Source organism: Pseudochaenichthys georgianus, chromosome 24 (genome assembly GCF_902827115.2).
Source record: "Pseudochaenichthys georgianus chromosome 24, fPseGeo1.2, whole genome shotgun sequence".
NCBI classification, from domain to species: Eukaryota; Metazoa; Chordata; class Actinopteri; order Perciformes; family Channichthyidae; genus Pseudochaenichthys; species Pseudochaenichthys georgianus.
The window spans coordinates 6,216,527-6,227,496 of NC_047526.1; positions in this window are offsets into that span (position 1 = coordinate 6,216,527).

A 10,970-nucleotide genomic window follows, 5' to 3' on the forward strand; every position below is an offset into this window, starting at 1 on the left:
ACAGTTTGAAGATATCCTACGTGATGAGTTGGCCAGGATCAGTGAATCTGTTGCACACGAAACTCCACTTGAGAACAATGAACATGGAGGTCCTGAGCCACACATTGCAAAAACTGATATCAACCTCTCGGAGCATAGCTCTGACGCTATTCACATTGAGGCAAATCAAGCCCCTTTTGAGCCCCTCAATGGAGCAAAGGGCAGAGGTTTTTCCCCTCTGAGAGTAGGTAGAATCAGCTCTTTTCACTTACCTTCAGATCAACTCAGCACGCCTGAAGTGCAGCGTGTTGTTGTTGAGCACATTGTCAAGAGTGAAGCTGCATCACAAGTCCATTCTCCTTACAGACTGAAACCATTCTCTGGGAGAATTCCACATCCCAACTTCGAGGTCGACTATGACACATGGCGCAGCAATGTGCAATTTTACTTGAACGATCCATCAATCTCTAACTCACAGATGGTGAGGAAAATCATGGAAAGCCTTTCAGCTCCAGCTGCTAACATAGTAAAATGTTTAGGCCCACATGCCTCACCAAAAGAGTACTTGAATTTACTTGATTCTGCCTATGCAACTGTAGAGGATGGAGACGAGCTTTTCGCTAAATTCTTGAACAACAATCAGAATTCTGGAGAGAAAGCATCGGATTATTTGCAGCGCCTGCATACAGCATTGAGTCACGTGGTCAGCAGAGGAGGTATCACTGCAAACGATTCTGACAAGCAGCTTCTCAAGCAGTTCTGCCGTGGGTGTTGGGACAGCACACTGATCACTAGTCTTCAGCTTGAACAGCGCAAGAGTAATCCACCACCATTTGCAGAGATTCTTCTCATACTGCGTACTGAGGAAGATAAACAGGCTAACAAAGCCAGTAGAATGAAACAACATTTTGGCTTCACCAAGTCTAAAGCCATCTCGAACATGCAAGCTGTAAACTTGCCCTGGATGGATGATGTTGAAAGCGTGTCGAATGAAACTGATGACGTATTCTTAGACATAACCAAAGACTTAGAGAAGAAAATTGCAGAACTTCAGGTTCAGATGGCGACACTCAGGGCATGCAGTTCAGAGAAGCAAGAAAACCAAGAAAACAATACTTCGAGAGAAGCAGCGTGCCTGGGACAGCCAAAACCATCCTGCCACAACTCCTTTAAACTAGAACAGGTTTCTGTTGAGGGGCAAATGGAAGCCAAGAAAACAACATGTTCCCCATTTACAGACAAAATAGTGATTCACAACCACGGAGTCACAAAGAACAGTCTAGTAGGAAGCAAATGTACAGGCGAAGTTAATGTGGGTGGGGTGGACTGTAGTTGTTTACTAGACACAGGATCACAGGTCACCACCATAACCAAGTCCTTTTATCAAGCTCATTTATCTGAGCATCCCATCAAACCAATAAGTGACATACTTGAGGTAGAGGGAGCTAATGGACAACAAGTTCCTTACTTGGGCTATGTAGAAATCAACTTGAAGTTCCCTAAAGCCTTTCTTGAATCAGAGCCTGAAATGTCAACCTTGGCTTTAGTTGTCCTTGATAGGCGGTCAAACCAAGGTGTTCCATTGCTAATTGGCACCAACATTTTGGACCCACTATATGAAAGGTATTGCACAGATCATTCACTTACCTCACCTTGCTATGGCTACCAACAGGTTCTTCACACACTGCGACTTAGGAGAAACCAAGCAACAAGTGGAGAACTTGGTTTTGTGAAACTCAAGGGAGGAAAGCAAGTAGTCCTTCCTGCAAAGCAAAAAGTTCTTCTTGAAGGTCACATGTGTGTCAATTCAATCAGTACAGAAAAGTATGCACTGGTAGAGAAACCCTCCAAATCAACCTTGCCAGGTGGCATTTTTGTGGAATGTGCTTTAATTTCTTTACCAAAGCATGGAGCAAAGAAGTTACCTGTTCTCTTGAGAAATGACACTGAACATGACATAATTCTACCCACTAACTGTGTTATTTCAGAATTAACAGTTGTAGATTCTGTCCTGGAGGGTCAGCAATCAGTTGAGAAAGATGATCAGAAGACTCGTGTTAACAGCTCTAGTCATCAGACACAAGAGAACATCTCAAAAGAGGCATTTTCCTTTGGCCCTTCTCTTCCTGAGGAGTGGAAAGAAAGAGTCACTCAGAAGCTGAGCACATTCTCTGATGTCTTCGCTCAGCACGATCTTGACTTTGGCCATACAAACAAAGTTCAACACCACATCAAACTGAAGGACGAGACAACATTCAAACAGAGAGCCCGCCCAATTCATCCACATGATTATGAGGCAGTAAAAAAACATCTCAAAACTCTCATTGATGCAGGTGTAATCCGAGAATCTGAATTCCCATTTTCATCACCAATAGTTGTGGTAAGAAAGAAAAATGGTGATATACGTTTATGTATTGACTATAGGAAACTGAACCTGCAGACGATCAAAGACGCATACGCATTGCCAAACCTTGAGGAGTCATTTTCTGCTCTCACAGGTTCCAAGTGGTTCTCAGTAATGGACTTGAAGGCTGGATATTATCAGATCGAGATGAGCGAAAGTGACAAGCAAAAAACTGCCTTTGTGTGTCCCTTTGGTTTCTGGGAGTTTAACCGGATGCCCCAATGGATCACCAATGCTCCAAGCACGTTCCAACGGCTAATGGAGAAGTGCATGAGTGACATCAACCTTAAGGAAGTTCTGGTTTTCCTGGATGACATAATCGTCTTTCCAGACACATTGGAAGAGCATGAGAGAAGGCTCACTCATGTACTCAACCGTCTCAGGGAGTATGGTTTGAAGCTTTTCCCTGATAAAAGTAAGTTCTTCCAGAATTCCGTCCGTTATCTGGGGCATATTGTTTCCAGCGATGGAGTTAAAACTGATCCTGAAAAGGCTGAAGCCTTAAAAACCTGGCAGAGACCGCAGAACTTGAAAGAACTCCAATCTTTCCTTGGATTTACCGGTTATTACCGAAGGTTCGTTGAAGATTATTAAAAGATAGTCAAACCCTTAACCGACCTCACTACAGGTTACCCACCTCAACGAAAAGGGGTCAAAGTCAGCTTTGGTGATGGTAAATACCTCAACCCAAAATAATCTTTTGGTGATCGCTGGAATGAAGAGTGTCAGCAGGCCTTTGAGGACATAGTACACAAACTAACATCATCTCCTGTCCTTGGCTATGCAGACCCAAAACGTCCTTATGTGCTCCATACCGATGCCAGCACAACAGGATTGGGAGCTGCCTTGTATCAAGAGCAATATGGAGAAATGCGTACGATTGCTTATGCTAGTAGAGGACTCTCTCGCAGTGAGGCGAGGTATCCAGCGCACAAGCTCGAGTTCTTAGCCCTTAAGTGGGCAGTCACAGTAAAGTTTCACGACTATCTGTACGGCAACTCTTTTACTGTTGTTACAGACAACAATCCGTTGACTTACCTACTTACCACAGCCAAGCTTGATGCTGCAAGCTACCGTTGGCTAGCTGCACTATCCACATTCACCTTTGATATCAAATATCGGGCTGGTAAGCAGAATATGGATGCGGATGGTCTGTCTAGACGACCTCATGGTGTGCTGGAAAATGATGCCATTTCAGAAGAGGAAAGCCAAAGGATTGACAGGTTCACCTCCCAGCTGTTGGCATCTAAGAAGGAATTTGAGCCCTTGACTCCAGACATTGTTAAAGCTACTTGCCAAAGGCACACTGTTGGACTCAGTCAGGAGCACTCCACCTCCTTTGGCTATGTAGAATCACTTGCCATTAATGCTGAAGAAATTATTGCTATCTTTGATGAGAATGAGTCAAATGAGGGAGTCTTTACAGTGCCAAAATACAGTGAGTCTGACCTTACAAAACTTCAAAGAGAAGACCCTGTCATCAGTAAGGTCCTAAGCTTGATGGAATGCAGCAACATCTTACCTGCAAATTACACAGCAGAATTCCCTGAAATGCGTCTGATTCTCAGGGAGTGGAAAAGGTTTCAAATGAAATCAGGCCTTTTGTATCGGACACGTGAATCTGAGAGAGAAACACGATTTCAGCTTGTACTTCCCGAAGTTCTAAGAACTACAGTTCTAAGAACTACAGTTCTCAAAAATCTCCATGACAACATGGGACATTTAGGGATCGAACGTACCCTGGAACTTACCCGATCACGATTCTACTGGCCGAAGATGGCTGCTGATGTTGAGAGAAAAGTGAAAACATGTGAGCGATGTTTTCGAAGGAAGACCCAGCCGGAAAAGGCTGCTCCATTAGTGAACATCCAGACCACCAGACCAATGGAGTTGGTCTGTATGGATTTTCTATCATTAGAACCAGACAGTCAAAATACAAAAGATATACTTGTCATTACAGATCACTTTACCAAATATGCTGTCGCTATTCCTACCAGAGACCAGAAAGCCAGCACCGTTGCCAAAACCTTGTGGGAACACTTCCTGGTCCATTACGGTTTTCCTGAACGCCTACATAGTGATCAGGGTCGAGACTTTGAGTCTCATACCATTAAAGAGCTATGTGCATTAGCAGGCATACAGAAGGTGAGAACAAGTCCTTACCATCCCAGGGGAAACCCTGTTGAATGCTACAATCGAACACTACTCAGCATGTTGGGTACTCTGAAGGACAAAGAGAAAGCACAGTGGAGAGAACATGTCAAACCTCTCACTCATGCTTACAACTGTACCAGAAATGACGTCACTGGTTTTTCCCCATATGAGCTAATGTTTGGGAGACAGCCAAGACTACCCATAGACATAGCTTTTGGATTGCCAGTAAAAGACAAAGAGTTCCGCTCACACTCTCAATATGTGAGTAACCTTAAATCTAACCTTGAAGAAAGCTATCAAGTTGCGAAAGACAACTCTCACAAGGTTGCAGAGAAAAACAAGAAGCGATTTGATAAAGCTGTCAGAGAATCTACACTGGATGTTGGAGATAGAGTTCTGGTTCGTAATCTCCGGCTTCAGAACAAACATAAATTGGCAAATCGTTGGGAGCCTACAGTTTATGTAGTTAACAGACGGATGGGAGACTTACCTGTTTACTCTGTGAAACCTGAAAGGGGGGAAGGAGCAAACCGGACATTACACCGAGACCTTCTACTACCTTGTGGATTTCTTCCTGAAACTGAAAAAGAGGAAGAAAATACCAAAAGTAGTTCCAAGAAACCCAGAACAAGACAGCAAAGTGCCATCCAACAGGATGAGGAACCATTTGCTTCAGACACCGACAATGATGACAGCTGGTACACTATCCCAGATGTCCTTGACAGGAGGGTTGTCAAAGTGTATCAAGTACCAAAACGCAACCGAGTACTTGCCACAGGCGAACACATGAATAGACCTGCGAACTCTCACCCATTCTGTGTCGATGCGAGTTCAGTTCCAGAAGAATTGATACAAAATGAGGGTCATCACTTTGAAAGAGAAAGTTGTTTGAATGTGTATGACTCACCAGAAAGGGAGGATGAAGAGGGTAACATCTGTGATGAAACATCTGTCATACGAACAGATGAGCACCCAAAGACACCAACACTCAATGAAACAGAAAACTTGGATCCACAAATCATTCCTGAAATGGAAATTCAAAACTTACCTGAAGACCTACTTGATGTTCCTTCAACTGGAGCCAGTTCAGAACCTGTAGAAGTAATTCCTGCTGAACTGGAAGCTGCGGATTTCCCTTCAGTGGAAGATGTAACAAACCCAGACGAGGCAACTGAGGAAATGGAATCAAGTCAAGGAAAGACAGAGGAACAGACAGAAGCAAATACTCCTGTCAGGAGATCACTCAGACAATGTGAGCCGTCACGTCGGTTCCATTATCCTGAGCTTGGAGATCCACTAGTTTCTGTTGTTACTTCCTTGTTTCAAGGATTGAGTACTGCCATTGTTAACTCTCTTAATGATCGTAACAGTACATATTGGTTTACAGACATTCCTAATACGGTTACAGAACCAGTTACCCAGCAGCCCTTTAAGCATGCACAGGGGCGTGCATATATTTAAGGGGGGAGGGTGTAACCCACTGGATAAACCAAGGTTACAAGGTTCTTGTATTTTGTTTGTTAATAATTATTTATTATTTATCTAGTTATTTTATAGTATATTTTAGTTCAATGGTCAACTTTTAAGAATTAAGCTCATTGATTGCTGTTGGACAAATATCCGCCAAGTCCCGCCTCCTCACTCAGGTTAGTGAGAGCAGGTTGAAGACGTGTGTGTGTGAGGGAGCAGCGTCAAGCTGGAAGAACAGAGACACGTGTGAGCATTATATGCACAAAACAGCGCAAATTAATAGTTTTACCGGGACGGCGGTGGACCAATCTCTGGGGCTGTTGTTGGAGGTTGGAGTTGCTTTGGAAAGCGGGAGTTTTGATTGCTATTTTGTTTTCCTTGGCTGGGTTTTTATGATACCCTTGGATAAAGAGATTACGGATTTTCTGGATTCTGGATTGTGGACTCTGGATTTTCTCCCTGACGAGGGGGATGGCGAGCTACCATTGATAACCTGAACACCTCATCTTTCCGCTACCAGTGGTAGGATTTTGAGAAGAACTTACAGGAACTGAACAAAGGACAATTTTCTTTTGGAGGTTTATTTTTATTTTTATTTGGGGTGCACCCAAGTGTCAAGCGCTTTAAAACAGTTGGAATTATTTGGAAGAATGTTGTTTATTCCTGTGCCAATATATATAATTGTATCTTTATAAAATCTCAGTATTCACTTCATTCACTCTGGTGTTCGACTTAATTTATTACCCATCCTTTAAGAACCTGGAATACTGGTCCAGTTTTCACACACCTGACACCCTGGTTACACTTAGTACCAGGTTGTTATCATACCAGCAATGGGTCTTGCTCGTTCTTTCGCTTCCCGTCTGATGAAAGGACCAGGAGTGGCTGGATCAAGTTAGCTTCCTAGCTAGTAGCAAGCACGTTAGTTAGCATTATAATCTTAGCCTTGTCATTTTTATTAGCCTTAACATGAAGTAACATCAAGTAACCCAAAATGTTAAACAGTAAGAGTAGTAGTCGTATTTCGTGAACCCTTTGAAGAGTACTGTCACACCGGTGTGATCATTCTATAATACACCATTTAAGCCCGGGGGAGAAATGCTAACGCTAACGCTACATTAGCACCGGCGATCTGTTCTACTTCATGCTACCTGCACAAATGGTTGACATTAAACATTAAAAAGATCAGGCAGTTCAGATAGAATCAAAGGAAGGCAGGCAGGCAGGCAGGCAGCTTTGCATGACATTCTTCTGGACGTGTTTCATTGTGTTGATAGTGAGGGTAATCAATCACTTTTTTGACAAGACAGTAGTGACGGCCATCTTGGTGACGTGTGTTGTTGTGAGAGTCTGCGAGACCAGAGACTTGCAAAATTATCTTTTAAATTGACAAACATCATATGTGTAATTCGTGGCACAATTCAAACGGGATCGAAAGATAATCTTTCTCTCTCCATTGACTTCAATACATAATTTTTCCAAAATAAGGTCCCATGGAGCTCCCCCGGAAGGGGAGGGACTTCACCACTCTATAGTAACGCAGTGTAGGCGGAGCCGTGACGTCATCTTCAATACCAACCACAAAACCAACATCAGCCGTTAGCTGTTAGCACTCAGAGCTCACAGCTCAGTTCAGAAACTAGACAAAAGTTAAAGAAGTACAAACCACAGACTATCTGTTTCATGGCGAATACAGTCGCTGGTTTATTTATGTCTGTAGGCCGTTGTTGTGAGTGTGGACGGTCGGAGCATATACAACGTTAGCTTAGCTGATCTCCATTCAGAAAACACGCATTTTAAAAGGTTTTTCGTCTGCCGTCTGTCTGCAGACTTGTCAAAGCATTAATTCATGGTTTTTACTAACCGGTATCAGTATGTTGTTACTTCGGCATCATTTTTAAACGTGTATTACAATTAAATCACGGTAAAATATGTTAATTTTGTTGTAGTTGTAGCCTCCTTGCCGTCACTAGTTTAGCATATTCAGCCCGGTTGTTGGCCAGGTAAGAACCTCGATTTGAGAGGGCCAGAAAACAGGTGAAAAAGTAGCCCTGAGCCGGAACTACCCCTAGTGGAAAAGCAAAAAAAAGCGGGCCAGGTTTGGCACGGTACGCTTAAACCGCGCTACGCACTGCAGTGGAAATACACCATTACAGGCCCGGCATATGTACTACAGCATCTCCAGCGTGTCGAGCGGTCTCGTGTGAAAGGACACGCGTGTGAAAGGAAGGCTTTTTTTATATAGAATTCGGTTCGTTTTCATGTGCGTTCCCGTGTAAATGGGGCCTAAGTAGTCAACAACTGGTTAAATGGGGCACATTCCCAAACACTCCTAACACAACTGAAAGTCTCTCACAGATTCACTGCAACACAGGCCCGTATTTTTAGGGAAACCCTCATATTTGTAACAGAGGCGGAGAAAGATATTCGAGGTGTAAAGGTGAACCATGGTAACCTCTTTTTTGTTATCTGATTTGAATGGCAGCAAACCAAATACTTTCAAGCATATTCACTGATATGTAGGAACATGTGACTGTATTTAAAAATATATATACTTTATGGAGAAAACATTTTTACTAGCCACTCATTCTCTCCAACACTTCTTGCTATATATTCAACGGTCAATCAATCAATCAATCAATCAATCAATCAATCAATCAATCAATCAATCAATCAATCAATCAATCAATCAAACAATCAATCAAACAATCAATGTTTATTTATATAGCCCAATATCACAAATGTTACATTTGTCTCAGTGGTCTTCACAGTGTGTACAGAATATCAGTATGACAATACGACACCCTCTGTCCTAAGACCCTCACATCGTACAAGGAAAAACTTCCGAAGAAAACCCAGTTTAAAGGGGAACATGGGAGAAACCTCAGGGAGAGCAACAGAGGAGGGATCCCTCTCCCAGGACGGACAGACGTGCAATAGATGCCGTGTGTAAATTGAAAAGATAATACATTTGCAACATAGGTAGTCCAAATGTTTGGAAATGCATGTGTGTATAATAGGAAGATGAATCCACGAGGATATCCATCCAGGACCGATGATCCAGGACCACAGCCACGACTCAAGATCCAGCGCTCGCGATCCAGGACACAGGACCGCAGGATCATCCATGACTCCGGATCTCGGCGTATATAGACACCAAAAAGAGAGACATGTGGGGAAGCTGGGTTAATCGGAACATGAGAGTACACAGGTACAGACAGAGAGAAGGAAGAAGTAAGATGTCCCCCCGACAAACTAAGCCTATATCAGCAAAACTAGGGGCTGAATCTAATCAGCCCTAACTATAAGCTTTCTCAAAAAGGAAGGTCTTAAGCGCACTCTTAAAAACGGATAGGGTGTCTGCCGCCCGAACACAAACTCAGGCCCGGTTCTACAGGGGTGCATAAGGGTGCATTGCACCCTCAGTTGAGTCGTTATGCACCCTCATTTGAAAAATGAGGGTGTTCACACCGCAGGACTTTCCCTGGTACTTCAGTTCTTTAGTTCCGTTAGTACCAATAATGTCGCGTTCACACCGCCGGGACTACTCAGTGCCGGGAACTCTTTTGGAACTCTTTTGGTACTTTTTAGTCCCTGCTAGAGAGGTGGTACGAACCTGGTGACAAAAGAGTGCCAATTTCTATTCTATTTCTATTGGCTGGGCGAATTGCAAACCACGCCCCGTTAGACTCTGAATTTGTTTAGTTAGTTAGTGTGATTTTGGTGACATTGTGACTATCCTGGCCAAAATTATAGGGGGTGCTTCAAAATCCGCCAGCTCTAGCAACTGCACTGCCGGATTTGGAAGCCCCTCTTTAGTTTTGTACCTGCTAGGCGCAGAGTAAAATGCTTTGGTGAGCACAACCTAGAGGGGAACAGCAAGCACCAGTGTGATTTTGGTGAAGTTGTGACTGTCCTGGACAAAGTTGTAGGGGGGGGGGGGGGGGGGGGGGGGTGCCATATCTGGCAGGAGAAATACCTGCTCTGCTGAACATGTTATAGAGAAAAGTGCAGATCTAAAATAAGGAACATTAATAGTGTGATATAGGCACAGATATAAGATAAATAATACACTTTATTTTAGGGCACCTTTCAAAGCATTCAATGTCACCTTAAAATACAATAAAAAATTAAATATGAGTGGCATTACAATACAAACATGTGTTGAGTAGGAAACCACAGAGGAACATGACATTCAAAGGAGCAATTAAAGCCAGTGAAGCCAGTTTGAACACATTATCTTTTAGGCTTGCTTGAAAATAACACAGTGTCTGATATGTTATATCATTACTGTCATATAATTGCTTACTATTCGTGGTTATCAGGCACTTACACAACAGAGAAGGTTTTAAGAAATAGGACTATAATGACAAATGACATATTATCCTGTCATTGTCTGTTCTGTAGGAAGGAGGAATATAACAGAGTGGGACTGCACTCAAAAACTGAAGTTTGTTCCAATACGAAGATTGTGACTATCTGAAAAGTGTCCTTAAAACGAGCCTCCTCTCAATAGTATGCACATTATTTATTCAGCCGTTTGCTGTTTAATCTGATGGGAAATATATCATTCAAAAGAGAGAGAAAAGCTTATTAAACTAGACGAACGCTCAATACAGGCGATGACGTCACGTTTGCGCGTCCCCGCGAACAGGGCTTCAATCTACGGCAAGGCTTCAATCTACGGCATAACACCGGCACTAAAGTACCGCAAATCCTGCGGTGTGAAAGCGGCATGACTACGGATCCCGGCGTATATAGACACCAAAAACGGTGATGAAAACTGAAATATTTCTAAGGAACTTGACCATCTTCACCTGACACACAAAGTTGAAGACTTATGTGAATCCTTATGATGCAATTTACAAGCATGTCATTTGAGTATTAACAAAAAGGTGTTCAAGAAAACACAACAATGGATACATTTCAAGGGGAAGGTGGAAGAAGTCAGATTATTTACTTA